General features: G+C 37.4%; 1 non-coding gene across 1 annotated transcript; it reads left to right on the top strand.

Moving 5' to 3' along the window:
- Nucleotides 1-12,994: 12,994 nt before the first annotated feature.
- On the top strand, nt 12,995-13,101 carry LOC131763117 (U6 spliceosomal RNA). Its single transcript, XR_009337518.1, has one exon. It is a non-coding gene; the product is annotated as a U6 spliceosomal RNA (small nuclear RNA).
- The last annotated feature ends 6,627 nt before the right edge of the window (nt 13,102-19,728 follow it).

The raw sequence follows: 19,728 nt of genomic DNA, 5'->3' as shown, positions 1-19,728 counted from the left end.
ATTTTCCTTGATAGCAGTGGTCCATAATTTTATCTGTCTTATTTTGCACTATGTTATAATGCAGAACACAATTCTGTAACTACTTTCTAGTTTTAGGCTTCTCCCTCGCTATCAAGTGGTTAGTTCTCAAATCTGTGTGTTTCTGCCAGAATGCCTGCCTTTAATTTGCTTCTAATCTTTTCTGGGCTTGGAAAACAGATAACTGAGCTAAGAGTTACATGTAAGATATGTTAGATTCAAGGCAGCAAAATTTAGAACAGGGGCCTAGACTTAGGCTCTGAGCTTCTCAACAACCATTCTGATGTGCAGTAGCCTTTCCTCTCTTTCACCCATGTTCAGAGCTATATTATATTACGGCTGTACAAGTTCTGACTTCTTAATAAATGAGAAAGAAGCCATAGTCCTTCTCAGGTTCATTGTTCCATTTCTCTGGACAACTACAACTTGGGTTTTAGAGTGGGGGTGATAAGTCACTGCCACCATTTACTCTACACAAAGGAAAACTTGTAATTGGCTTAGCTTCTCCCCAGACAGTCCTGTGATCCATTACCGTGTTTCCTGCCTGCATGCCCCTCCTGCACACCACAGCTGGTCACTCTGAACGTGGAAACTCTCCAGGGCTCAAGAAGAATAGCTTACAAGAGTTCAGTGGCAGTGGCAGACTTCACCACCACATGTGGACATCCACTCTTGCAGAATGAGAAGAAAGTAAATCAATAAAGGTAACATGGCAATTTAGAAAGTAAAATAATACTTCAGTTTTTGTTTTAATTCACTGAAGAGCAAAAAACATGAAAAAACGGGAAGTTCTCTCAGTAGGTCAAATTATGCTGGCTGCCATGACTCACTAGACAGGTGTCTTTGTTATGGAAATAATTGTTTAATAGGCATAGTTTATGATAGAGTCTGAAAAAGCACAAATTACCTATAGAAGGAAAAGTATATGAAGGATAATCCTGAGGTTCTATGCTAGAAATATATATTGTGATATCTACAACAGTTGTTTAGAGAGGATTTTTTATGAGAAAAATTAAAAGTTAACTTGAGGGAATATCCAACATGGTCTTCAGCAAGCACGTGACATAGAGTGTGCATGATACGTGTATCATGGGATTATGAGTTCAATAGTCATATTGGTTGCAGTTGTTCAGTTTGAATTCCTCTGGTTGAATCTCCAATAACTTTAGATGTGTTTGGAATAGATGGTCTTTGCAGCAATAAGGACCTAATTGATGAAGGCCTTGTGTTTTCTTTTTCACCAAATCTATTTAAGTACAAGTCCTGTCAATTGTGCCTTTTCAAATTCTTTCAGTCTATATCCTCTTCTCTACTGCACTATCATTGCCTTAGGTCAGACCCTCATCATTTCTTCCCTGGACTACAGCCAATATCTTTCTAATAGGTCTCTTTGCCTTCAGTCTCACCAATCAGTCTTTGTTCCACATATCACTAGAATGATCTCGGTAACAGGAAAATCTAATCATTAAAATTCTCTAATGTGTCCACACTTCTTTAGGAAAATTCCAAATCCTTAACAAAAATGTAATGTTATTCCTGATGTAATTTCTTCCAACATCACTAGAGTCACTTCTTGTCCTCCACTCCTCCCCACCCCATGTATCTTACATTTAAGTAACACAGAACTATTTGCCACTCCTTCAATGCCCCAAATTCTCTTGCCTTTATGCCCAGTTGTTTGTCTCCTTCTTTTCTCCACCTGCACATCTTGAAACAGGTTCTCTTCCACTTCCCAAAGAGACTCAAAGTTGTCTCCTCCAGGATACCTTTCCTAACACTACATCTTCCCATCCCAGACTGCCCAGCTCCATCCAGAATGGCTTAGGTATCCAACTACATTTCCCCACAACACTGTGGATATAATTCTTATCAGATAGGATGCTTTTCATGTTTACTTCTCCACTCCATCCCCACCAAGAAGAAAGTTTTCTGAGGATCACGATAGTATTTTAATGCATGTATTTTTAGAAAAAGTCCATCGTAATGTAGTTAACTCAAAAATTTTTGTTGAAAGAAAAATGAAGTCAGGGAGTGAAGGACAGAGGAAGGAAGGACAGGAAAAAAAGAAAGCATGGAAGAGAGGATGGGAGAGAGGGAGAGAGGAAGACAGGAAGAAAATAATGGGGAGCTCTTCTTCAAAATTAAGCTGGAAAACAACAAATAATTCTGGAAATCAACTGACTCAAATTCCACTTTAATGTCCTGCATTTAAAATGCTGTTCAGGGGGCATATTGAACGTTTTCTGCTCAGAAATTTGCTCCCTGGGAATCACATGATGACAAGAATTCATATCTTGAGGCAACAAAATCAAAAGTCCTTAAAAGAAAAACCATGTTGTTCTGAAAGTTTGTGGAGTGCACAATATAATTTACATTCAACTATTTTGTTCCTGCTTAATAAGCATAACTGACAGTCTTGTGGGATAACAGAAGTATAGTCCTCATCAGTGATGGTCAAATTTTTCAAATTTAGATTTTCAATACAGAACTAGCAAAATGTTTATAGTTCTGATTTGTGCCATCTATGTACTTTACAATTCAAGGGACTACTTTGATGATGTATAGCAGAAACGTGTTAGAGAAGGAGTTTACAATGAAACCTTTAATGACTTCTCTTTGGACAATCTGACTTAGGATCAAATCTCACATAGGCAAAGGTCCTAGAATCAGCTATACAGACAAGATTGTAGAGTTCATAGCAAGTAAGGACACAACCTCTTGCTTACCTCCTGTGCACATCAATCAAGCACAGCTTTCTTGCTAAGCTGGTCACCAGGATCTGCTGCACAGCAATGTGTACTCCAGACTACCTGCCACTCAGTGCAGACACACCAAACCCTGTTTAGCCTACAAGAGCGGCATCTCTGCTCCTTTCCAGGTAAAGCTGATATCTTTCAAGAAAAGGGGTAAACCATTCATATCTCCCCCAAAGGAAGCTTAAGAACTAGCATCGCAATTCACATTACTGACCATTGGACACAGGATGGTAATTCCATGAAGAGGTCCTCACATCCAGAGGGTCCAGGCAGGACAATATGCTCTGGGATAGTGAAGTGTCAGTACTGCACTGGTCTGTGCTGTAACACAAGAAAGAAACTGAGTCTGATTATGCTCAGTCAAAAATTGGTAAAGATGTCTTCCACAGTATTCTCTCTCTAGACTCTTTGCCAAAGAGGTCAATGTCATTAAGGTCTTCTTTAGGAGTACCTCAGATGAATTGGGCAAAATGGCTCCCTCTTAGAGAAGGAAATTGGGGCAGGAAATGTAAAGATCCATGAATCACATTCAGAAATTCAATTCAGAAATCAATGTGTTCATAAGATTGGGGTGGCTTGACTTCTAGAAATTGTAAACAAATGTCCTAAAGTGGTCTCAGAGGCAACTGCCAGGAGGTAGGGTGTGATTTCCTCAGGACACAGTAATTGAGTCAATTTACTCGAAAGCTTGGACTATACCCCTTGGTTTCACTAATCATACTGAAGAACTCCAAAAACTATTTCCCTGGAATTCTCCCAACTAGTCATCACAACTATGGTTCTAAAGTTCAAGGCAAACCTTAGCAACCCCAAGGATACTACAAAGAGTGCACTGAAAAGGCATCTCTATATAGTGCTTGCAATAAACCTGCTCCTTGCTATTCTGGAGGCAAACTTTACTCAGTCCAAATTAATCAAATGCCAATTTCAGTTACCACTGAAAAACTAATAAAACAATTATCATCCAAGTGGCACTCTGAATTGTCATCATGTCAGAATTTACTATTATATCTTAAATTTTCCTAGTTATATCAGACCTTTTTTTCAAAGAATCCAGGAATAGGACTGCATTTTGTAGGTATATTGAATTACATAGTCAAAAAACCTTGCAGAAATCTGATGATCTAATGAAACAGTTACAGGAATGGGGGAAAATAAAAAGTGTAAAATCAAAATTTTTATGTCTCTTTCTAAAGTTACAAATATTACTGGTATTCACCCTACCTAAGACAACATGAATGTAATCTATAGTTACCCTTCTGCTAAGCCAAACAAGAATTTTAAGCTATTTAACAGTTCTTGAATTTCTACCATGTTTTAGTTATGAGGGTAATCACTTTTTCACCTATAGGAGTAATATTTTCTGTGGCCCTGACCTCAGTAAAAATAAGGCTGGCATCTGGAAAGCACAGTAGTCCTTGATGTCAGGTGTCTGGGCCATATCCACCACAAATGAAATCAGAATCTCTGGTGGTAGCAAGGGGGAGGACTGGACATGGAAATGCTTCTGAAAGTTCCCCCAGGTGATTCTACTGTGCAGCCAGTGTTGTGAATCACTGTGGTGGATGAACAGCACTGTGCTAAACACAGTAATGAAAATAAGCACCTAGTAATCTATTCCTTGCCCTTAAGGAATCTGCCCTGGAGGAACAATACAACTTATCTTGTGCCTATCTACTCATTTCCCCCTTCCCTGAAACTTCACCCACAGGCTGCCACAGGAATGGGCTTAGGCAGCTGTCTGTACCAAAAATCAAAGCCCCTGCTAACCACACTGATTAAATGACTGTGTATACAGTTCAAGATAAGACAACCAAATCTCTGAAGTTTGGAATTAAGATCCCAAAAGTCTAATTCAGACTTTCAGACTTTAATTCATTTGGGGGTAGCTGAGCTGAAAGAAAACTGAAATGATAAGGCAAAGAGAAAAGGGAAGAGTACGAAAGTAGATATTCCTGGAAAAGAGTCAGAGGGGTACTGTATGATCCTGACAACTGGAGAGAGCGAGAGCTGTCTAGGCTTCTGACAGGTTCCAGTGCATACCCTGCAAGGCCCATTTCTTGGAGGCTGCAGGTTTATAATACCTTCTCCTTATTTTAAGCTAGTTGAGTGAGTCTCTGCTCCTTGCAATAAAAAATGCTCCTTTCTCCTCTTCATATTCTGGGTCCCAATTTGATTCCCATGTGATCTGTGAACCCTCCACATCCTTCTCTTGTCTCCTGAAAACAGTAAGAGCAATAAGAGTTCAGATAAATGGGAAACTAAAGGGTTGAGGGGTGGTCTGGGAGGCTTTACACAGATCAGGTGGGAACTGAACTGGGACCTAAAAGATGGAGGGGGAAAGAGAGCTCACTCCACGTGAGGGAAAGAGCAAGCACAAAGTCACGGAAGCAGAAATGTACCAAAGGTGAAGCCTACGCTTAAGGAAGAGGAGCACTGGAAAATTAATTTAGCTTGGTGGGGATGAACCCGATTAAAGGCCAGACATACTAATTCAAAGGTCTTCTACTCCTTAGTTTCTCCTGCACATAAAAAATCCTGATGCACAGTACTTTTAAATAAATGCTTTCTACATTCTTAAATACATACCATTCTGTCCCACTACTCTAGGGGAAATGCACTAATAATAACAAACAACCAAAAAGTAATAAACAAGAGAAAAGCATTGATAGAAAGGAACAGACAATGCTTGCCAGTTTCTGTTAAAAACAGTTTATTTTTTACACATCAATGGACATTTATAGCCTATTTTATTCTCTGTATACTTTGGCAAAAGTTGGCTATTTTGAGACTATGTTTTACTTCTATTATCAAAGTAATTCTTTTTTTAACAAAATTTTAAACTTAGTTGCATCTTTACATACATGACTAGTGTAATGGTCATAGCCTATAACCATTATTGGTGACAGGAAATAGTGTATTTTAGTATTAACTATAATTAAAAAGCATTTTGGATAATATTGGTTAAATGCTATGAATTCAACAGTGGTATTTACCATCAACTGGAAATAATTAGAGTAGGGTTCTAAGTATTAAGAGATCCTTTCAAAGCAATCAGCCAATACTATCAGAGTACCAGCCCCAGCCTGAGCTATACCTATAGCCCAAGAGTGACTCTCACCAGGTCACTTCCAATGATCTTCTCTACATTCAGTATCTTCCTATTTATACTAAACGCGTCCTTAAGTTAAAAATGGCCCAAGCTGGATGAGCTCTTGTAAATTAGTTGATATTTCACTAATGAAACTAAGATAGTTAATTGTTGGGCTTAAGGGGAATGCTGAATTTGCTTCAAAAAATACTTTTTTCTTCCAACTAATAGCTCCATTGCTTTACTAAAATGACTTTTAAAAATCTTGAATTCTTTTCCCTTAGAATGCAGGCAGGAGCAGCCTGTGCAAAGCCTGCCTGCTCCATACGTCAAGCAGTGTTTGTATATATTTCGGTGTATCCAAGCAAGGGCTTTTTAACTTTCCACCCTACGGACGGAGCTGTACTTTCCTGAATGGCAGCCAGGAAAAAACTTGGAGCTTTGGCAGGAAGACTGTGGGAAGCCTGGTGCAACACCAGGCTGAGATTTGGAGCAGAGGCTTTCTACAAAGGCAGAGAAGCGAAACACCTCCCTTTGTTTAGCTCTACATATGAGTACAAATGGAGCCCCCAGATTGCAATCAGGCCCTATTGTATAAACTTGGGGTTTCCATGCCATACAGCATTTTTGGCACCAAGTACCTTATTATTTTTCAGCTGGAAAACCAATTAGCATTCTTTTTATATCTGGGTGTTAGTACTTGGGACTTAGAGAGATTTTTTGGCCACCAGCCCACATGGCTGTAGTCTCTTGGGCAATGCCTGACAAATTAAGATAAAACTGTTACTTCATGTTTTCCTACAAAGAGAAAACAAAAACTGTTTCCTGCTCTTATTAATTGGATGAAGTCAATTTCCACATTTAACAAATAAAAAGGTAGGCATAATCAGGGTGTCAACCTAGGGCTCTTATCTCTCCCCAAGCTGGTTCCTCTGCAGGAATGTGAGAGTATAAGAACTGTCGGGTTCTGACTAAGCATTCCTTCTCTTGGAAAAAATCCCCATGGTCAACAGAGGTCTCTGTCCAGTGGATAGGCTGCAACCACCACGAGGTCACCCTTTGCCCCCTCTGGCATTTTTTCCCCCACAAGTTTGAGCAACAGGATTTACCTGGAGAGAACTATGAGGAGATTCCAGCCCTGTCAAGTGAATTAGTCATAAGAGTCAAGAGGGTACTGCCCAGTTTGAAAGAAATAAACAGAGACAAAAATTTCCCTATCTTGAAAGCAGAGCAAAGAAAAGTTCACACTCTAGGAATGCAACTTATGATTAGAGAAAGCCATATCTGGGCTGCTGTCTCAGAATATCTGAGCATGTGGGAGAAGAGCAGGAAAAGAGGTTGAAATTGTTGTGAGAGGTGCCCATCCTGTAAAGTATTCCCTTATGATAAACAAGCCTTGCCATGGCGACACAACCTAATGCCACAAGTCAGAGGAATATGGCCCTGCAGTGAGCAGACCACATTTGGGAAAACCTCCAGGATGATGCAAAATATTTAGAAGGGAAGTGGTGAAACAAACAGAAGGGAAACACAGCAATCCGACTGCAGTTTGAAGACAAAATTATGTTGGGTGAAAAAATCAGTTTGGGTGTAGTTACAACAGTGTTTTTGTGTTGTTGGTACTAAATGTACATCTCTTTGCTAGAAATGGCCTGAGGGGTCTGCTGCTTCCCTTAAAGACTTTCTTTGTAAACAGTGGGTGGTGGCATCCTAAAAAAAATGCACTTGAAAGACTTCTTTAAAGAATTTGCACAGAACATTTTCTTTGCAACAAATTCTGTTCTGGAGCTATATTACTTAACAAGGGGGCTGTGTTCTGAGTCATATGGAAATTAATTACCTTATTGCTAAATTTGTTATCAACAGCATAAAATGATCATCTGTAATAATCTAAGGGAGTAACTAGAAAATGTCCAATTTTGCACAGGTAAAGAGGCATTAGAATCGAGGTTCTAGACACCAGACGTGATGTCACACATTGCCCTACATACCAGGTGACTATACATTCCAATTTGTCAAGACAGTCTCAGCTTACTCCAATTATCCATGTTTAGTTACTAATAGTGCCCCTTTCACTCACAAAAGTGGTTTGGATAACAAGTAATTTAGTGACCCTACTCCTGCAGAGACCAAGTCTTCTCTCTATCCTCCAGGGATACCAGTCTGATGCTTTATCAATCTCAGAACATACAAGCACTTATAAAAAAGGGAGGGGAGGGCTCCCTGGTGGAGCAGTGGTTGCGAGTCTGCCTGCCGATGCAGGGGATACGGGTTCGTGCCCTGGTCCGGGAAGATCCCACATGCCGCGGAGTGGCTGGGCCCGTAATCCATGACCGCTGAGCCTGCGCGTCCGGAGCCTGTGCTCCGCAACGGGAGAGACCACAACAGGGAGAGGCCCGCGTACCACACACACACACACACACACACACACACACACACACACACACACACAAGGGAGGGGAAGAGAGAGTTGCTGCCATTTTGCAAAGAGTAATCCTCAACAGTTTGGCTTCACCTAAAAGAAGCATAGAAGGACCATGCACAAAATCAACTTAGGGGAAGTGAGAGAAAATGTCCATCCATAGAAACCCCCTAAGGAAGCCTTCAGGAGTACCTGAGGGCTTCTTACTAGATTACATACCAAAGTCTAAACAAGTGTTTCTTTATCAAATGCTAGAAGGCAGGCAGTCATTTCAAAAGCAGACATGCATACTGCCTCTTTTTCTGCCTTGAAGTCTAGAATGTATCACTTAGATATTCCAAATCAGAAAGTGTTCAGCCATTTTTATATCGCCACCAGTTACACTTCTGGGTTGCAGCTATTTGGATCAGAATGGAAATGCTTTGATCTCTTTTACATCTAAGTTTAACTGTGGCTTGGGCCCAAAAGGTGGACTAATTTTGGCAACTTCCCCTTTACACTTTTATCTGAAGATAAAAGGAACACTTGGAAGCATAAACAGAAGGTGTATTTCTGTAGGCCCAAGGGCCACCACATCAAACAGACGAAACTATAGAAGCTTATGCTGAATATTAGCTCTGTTTCATCAGCTCTACTCACTCCCTCATTCACTGGCAGCCAGTAGGATCATTTCCTTCCATTGTAAACATATAAAGATAATATAACATTAAAGAACTTAGAAAAGAAAGAACATTTCCATCACAGTGATTTTCATTTTCACAGAAAAATTTTAAAAATTGAAAACCATGTTTCTTAAGTTATAAATTTATTATACTGGCCTTAGATTCAGGAGTCCAAGGTGCTTGTGCATTCTCTGCAAATATCTGGGTGATGGGAGATGCTGGAGCAGTCATTCTCCTAACCTCCTTGTGTCTCAAGGTTCTGGGCTTTAGTCAGGAATTTATAGCTTGATAAACTCAGTTAGAATGGAACACAGGCCCCTATGGGAAGCCAGCTTGGAGCTCCAGAGAGGAATCATGGCTTCCCAATGACTTTTGCACTATGCAAATTATTCATTTGAGGACTAAATGAGAACAATTCAAGAGCTCAGGGGGTTTAATGACCTATTTGATCTTATAGTCGGAGCTGTAGTCCACTCAAGCATAGGTCAAGGTACACTGGAGTTCCAAAAGTGAGGAGGTGGTCTCTTTATAAGGACACATATCTGAGTGCACGGAGGTAGTTTAGCTGGATGCAAATCAGATAGGCTCTGAGCAAAGGTATTGGGCACATAATTGCCGAAGAAGTACTCTCGCTAAGAACAAAAATCACCATATTGGAAGGAGAGATTTCTGACTTTTCCTTACCAATATCTAAGGAGACAAGTGAGTTTCTTGAACGGCCCTTAGGACACACAGGACCCAACTAAGAGAATATGACATGGCTTAAACTACCAACTTGGCCAACTGCCCCACTATAATGATTTGACAAATGGAGATAAAACAACCAGGCTAGTGATGGACAGAGTTGATGGAAGGTAATATGGCAGGAATTTATGGATTAAAAGGTACAAATACAGATAATTGAAATAAGACTGGGAGTCCCTTTTTGTCGGTCATCAGGTGGCATCACAGTACTCATTTGTTTGCCGAAAAAATATTTATTAATTTTTATTCTTTTGAATGAAATTACCTTTTTTGTTTTCTTACATTGTTGGATTAAAAGTTGGGGGAGTAGTACCACCCTATTTGAGTTTTCAGTGGTAAAGTTTTCCCAGGTTTCTGGATAAGGGGATGTGACACAAGCATGAGAAATGTGAAAATCCCATCAACATTTCCTGGCCAACTCGGAAATCAGGATTCCACATAAAACGTGAGAGTTGCATTAGATCATATCTAAAACCCTTCCAGCAATGCAATTTTGCATAACAACGATCTAAACTTTCTTAAAGAATTTCTTTTTATGCCCATTTTAACACCCTCCAGAAAAGAAAAATTGGTAGCAAAGCCAAAGGTCAAGAGGAAATGTAAGTACAGAGAGGCCCAAACCACATTAGTGACAGACATGTGATTCTCAAACCCTCCTTGAAGCAGCTGTCTATCATGTGAAAAGAGTTTGAGCCACTAGGCCTGATCTTCCTTGAATACTTGTCTCTTTGATTTAAAAAACATTTTTTTTCAGTTAAACAAGAAACACATGAATATATTCTCAGAGTAGAAGAATCAATCCATACAAAAGTATATAGAGCAAAAAAATAAACACAAAGTATTTGTACATTTATGGGTCATATACATTTACATACGATTCTATTATGCTATGGCAACTTCTTTTTACCTGAGTCTTAAAGAATTTTCTATTTTAATATGTACAGATCTTATTCTTTCTCTATAACAATGGAATGTTCTGTAATTTATTACTGTCTCCTTTGTTGGTGATATTCTGTTTGTTTCTACTATTTTCTATTATAAAAGAGAATATTCTTGTAAACGTGTTTTACTATGAGTGAGTATTTCTGTGGGACAGATTCCTAGAAGTAGACTGCAAGGTCAAAGATCAGGGTTACTTCAAATTTTGGTAAATATTATCTAATTTATACATGCTGAGCTTCACATGTATGCCATATGCATTTCTCTTGTAAATGGTCCTTTGTATCCTTTGTCTATCTTCTATTTGGTTCTTTGTGTTTTAAATATTCATATCTAGGCACCTTTTATATATCGCAAATCTGTTATACCTGTTGCAAATACTTCTGCTAGTCTGTAGCTTATCATTTAACTTCTTCTTCTTTTTTTAAAAAATATATTTGTGTTGGCTTTTATTTTTTTTATTTTTTTAAATTTTTGCTGTGTTGGGTCTTCATTTCTGTGCGAGGGCTTTCTCTAGTTGTGGCAAGCGGGGGCCACTCTTCATCCCGGTGCACGGGCCTCTCACTATCGCAGCCTCTCTTGTTGCAGAGCACAGGCTCCAGACGTGCAGGCTCAGTAGTTGTGGCTCACAGGCCTAGTTGCTCCGCGGCATGTGGGATCCTCCCAGACCAGGGCTCGAACCCATGTCCCCTGCGCATTAGCAGGCAGATTTTCAACCACTGCACCACCAGGGAAGCCCTTAACGTCTTTTTTATTGTTGTCTCATAGAAGATTTTTGTTTTTATGAGGTCAACATTATAAATAATTTCTTATATGACATATGAATTTTGCGTATTACTTAGGAAAGCTTTCCCAATTCCCAGAGTTATGAATTTTTTTCTATATTCTCTTCAAATACTTTTATAATTTGTTGTTAACATTTATTCTCATTAGTCTCTCCAAAAGGTATCTTTGCTTATGATATGAACTATGAGTTAAATTTTTCCCCAAAAGGAGAACCAATTGTCATAATGTGGTTAATTGAGAAGCTTTGAACACTTTTACTAATTAGAGATGACATCTTTATTATAAACTATATTCTTGGGTTTCCATTCTATTTTTTTCTACCAATGTGTTTGTCTATTCCTATGCCAAAATGCACTGTTTAAATGGCCTTATATTATGTTCTTCTTATTAGTAGTAGTTCAAATCCCATAATTCTCTTTTTTAAAAATGTAACTTGCTAAGCATTGCTGTTCTTTCTTTCATACGTGCTTGAGAACCAGCTCATCAACATTTCACAATGTTGAGTTTTCCCACTGAGAAATATGGAATAACATTTTATTTAAGTAGATTTTTAAATACCCTTTTCATAAAAATCTTGCACATTTCCTATTTATTTCTAAGTATAAAATGGATTTTGTTGCTATTATGAATGAGATCCCTTTTATCATTACATTTTCTAATTGAGTATTGCTAATATTAAGAAAGTTATTGATTTTTGTATATTGACTTTTATATCTGATCACCTTACTATACTCTTACTCTCTTAAAATTCTAACAGTTTTTCTTATCATCCTCCAATTTTCTTGGTAGAAAACTTTATATATTTCTCAAATTAGTTGTTGGGAGTTAGTAAAACTTGAAACACATGTTTTTTAAGATCAACCAATCAAAGTAATCCTTTGAAAGTGTTATAGACTGAATGTCTGTGCTCACCCTTCACAATTCATATGTTGAATCTTTAACAACCAATGTGATGGCATTTGAAGATGGGGTGTTAAGAGTGTAATTAGGGTTAAATAAGGTCATGAGGGTGGGGCCCTCATAATAGGATTAGTGGTCTTATAAGAATAGGAAGAGAGAGAGAGAGAGAGAGAGAGACCTCTTCCCAGTGCATGTACCAAGGAAAGGACATATGAGGACACAGCAAGAAGGTGGCCATCTACAAGCCAGGAAGACTGCTCTCACAGAACCCAATCATGCTGGCACCCTGATCTCAGACTTCCAGCCTTCAGGACTGTGAGAAAATAAACCACTGTTGTTTAAGCCACTGAGTCTATAGTATTTTTTTCATGACAGCCCAAGCTAAGACAGTGAGTTTATGTTATGCTAGGCGTACTGAGAGTATTACTGGGACCCCAGTAAGAAAGCATGTAACACTTATTTGTTAAACTTACAGATTTAATACTTTGAAATTATGGTTTGCTTGCTTGTTTGGGATTTTTTTGGTACAGATCAAATACTACATTCTTTTCCTAGTAGGCTTATCCTACTCTTCCCCAACATACACAAAAAGATTTTCAAACTTAATAGCTGTTTTCAATTTCGAATGCTTGTAAATAGGTCACCATTAAAACTTACAATCAAGAATGTATAATTTGTGCTCACTTCAACAGCACATATACTAAAATTGGAATGATACAGAGAAGATTAGCATGGCTCCTGTGCAAGGATGACATGCAAATTTGTGAAGTGTTCCATATTTTTATGAATGGATAAAGAAGATGTGGCACATATATACAATGGAATATTACTCAGCCATAAAAAGAAACGAAACTGAGTTATTTGTAGTGAGGTGGATGGACCTAGAGTCTGTCATACAGAGTGAAGTAAGTCAGAAAGAGAAAAACAAATACCATATGCTTACACATATATATGGAATCTTAAAAAAAATGTTCTGAAGAACCTAGGGGCAGGACAGTAATAAAGACACAGACATAGAGAGTGGACTTGAGGACATGGGGAGTGGGAAGGGTAAGCTGGGATGAAGTGAGAGAGTGGTATGGACATATATACACTACCAAATGTAAAATAGATAGCTAGTGGGAAGTAGCCACATAGCACAGGGAGATCAGCTCGGTGCTTTGTGACCACCTAGAGGGGTGGGATAGGGAGGATGGGAGGGAGACACAAGAGGGAGGAGATATGGAGATATATGTATATGTATAGCTGAGTCACTTTGTTATAAAGCAGAAACTAACACACCATTGTAAAGCAATTATAGTCCAATAAAGACGTTAAAAAAAAGAGAATGTATAATTTATAAAGGGAAGGACCCCCCACCCCCAAAACTGAATAAATAAGGACAAGAGGAAAATATTTTCAGTTTCACTGCCACACAGCCCATTTCTATTCTTAGCCAGCCTGGGTATGGGTCTTCCAAAGAAGGTTTGCTTCCCTGACATATGGAAACACAGCAGCAGATTTCCTCTGAGTAGCCTAGCCCTTAAGTTTGCAATGCCACACTTCCTGTGGAAGGAATTCTTGAGGCTAAAATCCTTGCTAACTTCCCTTTCCAAAACTGATTGCTTCATATAAGGACATGCTTTCTCTGTAGGTCCAAAATGACATAGAAAAATTAAAATAACTTTTGCGTGATCGTGTCTCTCCATTTGCTTTCTTACAGACTAATGGCTCATTTCCTTTACTTAGTTTGTATATAATGGATCCATATTGGTTTATAGATACAGATAGGAGAGAATTATGGATAATAAGGCGTCACACTCTATCTTTATTTATCTGTTCGTGATAGGTAAGTCTGCTCCCTTAACCATCCCTGACTGGCTGACTGTGGCTCCTAGAGCACTATTTTGAGGAGAGGTCAGAGGCTGCCTCTGGCCATGATCAATGATTAATGTCTGCCATGAGCATGGGAGGAAAAGAGGTGGGATGCTTGCCAAGCATTTCCCATCTTTGAATATAATTGGCTTTTTGTTTCTGAGCTTGGAAGTTTTAATAATTTGTAGCTATCATATGCATAAAAGGAAAATATTGGTTTTTTAACTTGGATCAACAACGAGGCCTAAAACAGGTAAGTGCCTTTAAGACTAGGAAGCTTTAATGCTAAACATTGAGTATATTAATGTATATCCTAAGTAAAGCCTAAGCCAAAATACTACATTTTAAAAATATACTACTACATAGTAGTGATTTTCCTCATTATCATTAATAGTAGTAGCATGGTAGTATTACTAATAATTCTAAGTTTAAAAAATCCAACTTGGCATTATATTGGGTGGCATATAAAATTATCCATAAAGTATGAAACAGATATTTTCAGATAAAAGTAGAATACTTTATTTTCACAACTCAGACATGCCAGGAGGCTAAGAGTTGAAGAAATAATATGAATGTTGTTGGTTTTTACCAAAGATAAGTATTATGTTTTGTGAAATTTAGTTAATAGTACAACCCAAAAGTTAGACTTTGGAAAATACTTGAGAAACATAAAAAAAAAAATAGTGATGTGCAGGTCTAGGCATTGGAGGTTAACAAGTCTGCCCTTCAGAGTGGGATTATCAGCAAAGTCTGGTAGTGATTGAGTTTGTAAAAAAAAAAAAAAAAAAAAAATGGAGTGTTCAGCTGTGGTTTGGGATATTACATCATAAGAACTCAAATCACTTATTTTCCATATCCACATATTTATAATATTTTATGTTTTTTACAAGCAAGGAATCGTTCCTACTAACAACCCACTATTGTGATTCAACTTGCCTATTACATTAGAAATATTGTATAAACAGAAAGAGCAGGGGAACTTCACTTGGAAAATTAGCTAACAATCATCATACCAATCCATTTCCACAAACTATTACAACACATCCACATCTTAAGACATTCCCCCAGAAGTTCACACTGAAATTTGGGCTACAAAACAAATGTTTATATTGATACTGTGTTTTAATAAATTTTCCAGTTTTTTAAACTATGTCAAATAGCCACCTGAAAATATATTTCCATGAAATTTATGGTACTTCCTTCTAGTGATAATACACCCATCATTCTTTCCCACGAAATACTTATCAACATGACCTTTTTCAACAAACTTGGGTAAAAATTGAGTTTTTAAACTATGTGACTTGCTTACTATCAACCAACAACTTTTTGAGGTACACACCTCTAAGGATCTAACCCATTGACCCTAAAAGAGATTTCTGCTCAGATTAACAAATGGATAAAAAAATTATGATAAAAAATTTTTCCACAATCTAATCAAACAACATTTATAAAAGATTGAAAGTCTTGTCATATCCCATTAGAATTATTATACACTTAGTCATATCTACTTTTTAAAGTATGTCCCTGAAGTATACCAATATTCAAAAACATTAAAAAATGTGTTAAAGTTCATACAGTGATGCAAGATCATGAATATACAATTTTGCTATTTATTATTGGAGACAGTGTCTTTACAGTGACTAGAAAACCAGTGCTTCTTTTACCTCATGTTGCACTTGATCAGTAACACATTTAACAAAACCATATTATAGGACTTAAGGACTTTAGAGTTAAAGAAATTCCTTGTTTCCATTCTGCTACATTTTTTATTTTTAAAATTACCAACCCCAAATAATCTGCTGCAAAAGATATCATATGTGTAGGCAACCTACAACAGTTCTACATGTATACATGAGACCATGAAAACCAGACAGAAATATATCTGAGCAGCTCTTCATCACTGCAGTGGAGCATACTAGTTAAGTTTACAGCATTTCCCTTCAAGTCCTAGCCTTAAATCCCAGCTCAACAACTTTCTAGCTATGTGACCAGTACAGGTTACTTAAACATCTCTGTTCTGAGTTCCCTCATGTGTAAAATGAAGGTACTAATAGTACCAACTCAGAAGTTGGTGTGATAATTAAACGAATAAATATATGTAATGAACTTAAAATAGTTTCAAGTGCATAATACTTGTCATTTAAGAACTGGAAAATAATATATGACAGCAGAAGTTTTTGGGGATAGGCAGCTGTATTTAAGAGCATGAATTAACAATAAAGCCATGGGATCTATTTTTTAAAGCTGGAAAAGATATACCTGGGATGTAGCATTGACAATTCCCAGTCTTTTGATTTACCTGTTCTTTGTGAGTAATGTTTTGCATAATGTGTCAGACTTTGACACAGATTTCAGTGCCTCTTCATTTATCAAAGGATTGATCTCACGAGAGTTTGCTAAGGGACCTAGGCTAGATGACAAATGGACTGCTATCAAAGATTTTTTTTTTTTACTGCTATAATGGTTTCTCAAATAAGGTATAATATGTATGGGCTTTACAGGTTTTTTTTTTATCAGATAAATGGTTTCCTTTTATGCATAATGTATTCCCTAATTATCCTTGGGTAATACATTGAGTCTGACAGAAAGCTAGGCATTCACTTTGCAAAAACTGTAAAGAATTGAGATGATTATGTATGTCAGCTGTTTTAACTGACATCATTTATGAAAGATTAGCTAGTATTACTTTATTAACAATTGCATAAAGAATGAAGCTGTGAGGCAAAATAACCCACCTTAAAAGCCAAGTATCAACACTATTAGATCCATACATGGTAATAGCCTACAGTATAAAATTTAAAGTTGAAAGAGTCCTTAGAATCCATATAATCTAACCTTGTAGATTTTACACTTGCATAATCTGAAATTCCCAGGACTTGCATATATTATCTAAGGGAATCAGTTATGAAGTTACAGAATTCCAAACGGAAACCAGGCCCCTAAACTCTTGGTTCAGTATTTTTTATTTTAATCTATTCCAAACCACCTGCTTGTTGCAAGGATCAACATTTTTCCTCTGCATTAACACTGCTTCGTGATTAAATCGAATGTTTCATTTTATAGATGGTAGGTGAAAAACACTAGGTCACCTTCGATTAAATGCTAAATACCCTTCTTGGCTCATTGCTTCTATGTATTTTTCAAATGATTTACTATACAGTGATTATCTGTTACTTGTGTCAGCCATGATGCAAAGTGAAAAAGGGCTCCAGCTGCAAAATTAGGGACACTGTTAATAATAATGTTAAAGTTTTCCCCCAAAATAACTTAGCAGATGGAAATGGGAATGGGGATTTAAAAAAATTTTTATTTTAGTTTAGTTTTGCCTATAACCTTTTCCCTTTGTACCACTGCTTAAAACCACCTTGTCATCTTCCTCCCTTGAAAGAGATCCAACAGATCATCCTATCTTTGCTGTTGGCACTTCTTGGACTTGAGCATTTGAAAATACCAGGTTGAACTTCAGCACTGTCAAGCCTAACCTGAGCTTTAAATACCACACCACTGCAGGCAGGTGGTTACATTTATGAGGAAGAAAGTGGCTCCTATATTTGCCTTACTGATATGACTTTTATGGATGAGTAAAATGCACTCAAGTGTCTCACAGTCATTCCCGTCCAAAGAACTGCCTTGTGGGACAGGGATATATGGCATTTGGTTGAGGATGGCTCCTTGAAGATAATCCAAACTGCACTGGCATTTTATTTTTATAAATACTGCAAATAGCATTATATTCTGCTTCAATGCAATGACATCTCAAAACCCGGCCTGCTTTTCTTTAAGAACTTCTATTGATGCCGAAAAGCTTAACAATGTCTCTCACTGCTGACAGAACAATACTAATGAGAAGAGTTTAAACTTTAGCAAGAGTTACAGTATGTCAAGTTATTTAACGGATCATATTAATAGTTCCCATTTGTTTTGAGATCCAATAATACTGGGATTGAGTAACTCTTTCCCATTTCATTACCTTGTGAACTGCCTTTCCTTTCTTTCCCTCTGCCAAATCTCCTCTTCCCTGCAGCCTTACCGAATTCCCCCAGGCAAGTAGTAGTTCCCTTCTCTCTGAACCAAAAGCACATTGAACACCACTTTAACAGCATTTGTCACACTGTGTCACTATTATTTATTTCATATCTGTCCTCACTGGAGTGCAGTAACTGGATCTTAGTTATCTTTGTACCTTCAGTGCCCCCTACACAGGGAACCACCAAGATTTGTCTTAAAATGTTGGTCCAGTAACTTTATTGCATTCTTTCAAGTTAATTAAAGAAAAAGTAATACAGAAGTCACAATACTTAGTAACATTAAATATTAAACAAAGAAGGGGAAACAGTTCATGTCCCTATGATCAAAACATGCAAGCAGCTAGTGGGAAGCAGCTGCATAGCACAGGGAGATGAGCTTGGTGCTTTGTGACCACCTAGAGGGGTAGGATAGGGAGGGTGGGAGGGAGATGCAAGAGGGAGGAGATATGGGGATATATGTATATGTGTAGCTGATTCACTTTGTTATAAAGCAGAAACTAACACACCATTGTAAAGCAATTATACTCCAATAAAGATGTTTAAAAAAAAAACAAACATGCAACCTATATGAACACACATACATGCTGAATTCGGCCCACAAACCCTCATCTGAAACTCTTGGGGATAGCTGTATTCAAAATTCAGAATTTTAAATAAATTTCAGAATATGACAGCATGTAAATGGCACATATTTAATATTTCCACCATGGTCTCGTTCAGCATCCCCCCCCGCCAAAACACATTAATATTTCTGTAGCATAAGTATGAATATTTACCTTCAAGAAAAGTAAGTAAAGATAAAAATAACCTCATTAATTCAGAACAGGTTTTGCCACCAAATGACTTTGCCACAAACTTATGAAAAATGTTTCGGTATTCAAAATGTTTTAGATCTTCAAATTGTGAATAAGGGATTGTGGACATGGATAATACAACCTATTTGGTGCTTCATCAAGTCTCCCTCTCTGAATGCACTCCAAATTGGATTTGGAACAAAATATTATTATTTCTTAAAAAATTACAGTAACAGAATAAAATACTCTTTGTATCTATCATTAGAATTTTAGTCTATTTTCAAAATCTTTATTCCTATAAAATTAATCTGCATTTGTTTAACTTGTCAGTAAATCGTATTAGTTGGAAGGATAAAACTTCGTAAAAAACCAACTTATTGAAAAGCTTCTGTGTAATGATCTTATTAAATGAAATACCATAATAAGAGGTCTTTCTCACTGTAATAATTTAGAAAACTTCAATTAACTCATAAGGAAGAAGTTCTAATTAACTGGTATTATAATTAACTGGTATTATATATTATATACTGTCATCTGATCATTGTTTCTCTTTTAATATTTATACTGAAGAGAATTTTTACAATGAATCTATGTTTTAAAATGTAGGTTTTGTTATTGTTTAGTATGTCATGCCAATAGATCAGGAGATAATAATTGCCACTGAAACGATAGTTTGTTATAATCATAGGTCCCAAGAGGAGGGGGCATGCCACACCATGTAGGGCCACATGGAG

Source organism: Kogia breviceps, chromosome 9 (genome assembly GCF_026419965.1).
Source record: "Kogia breviceps isolate mKogBre1 chromosome 9, mKogBre1 haplotype 1, whole genome shotgun sequence".
Taxonomy (NCBI): Eukaryota; Metazoa; Chordata; class Mammalia; order Artiodactyla; family Physeteridae; genus Kogia; species Kogia breviceps.
This window is presented reverse-complemented; position numbering and strand designations above follow the sequence as displayed.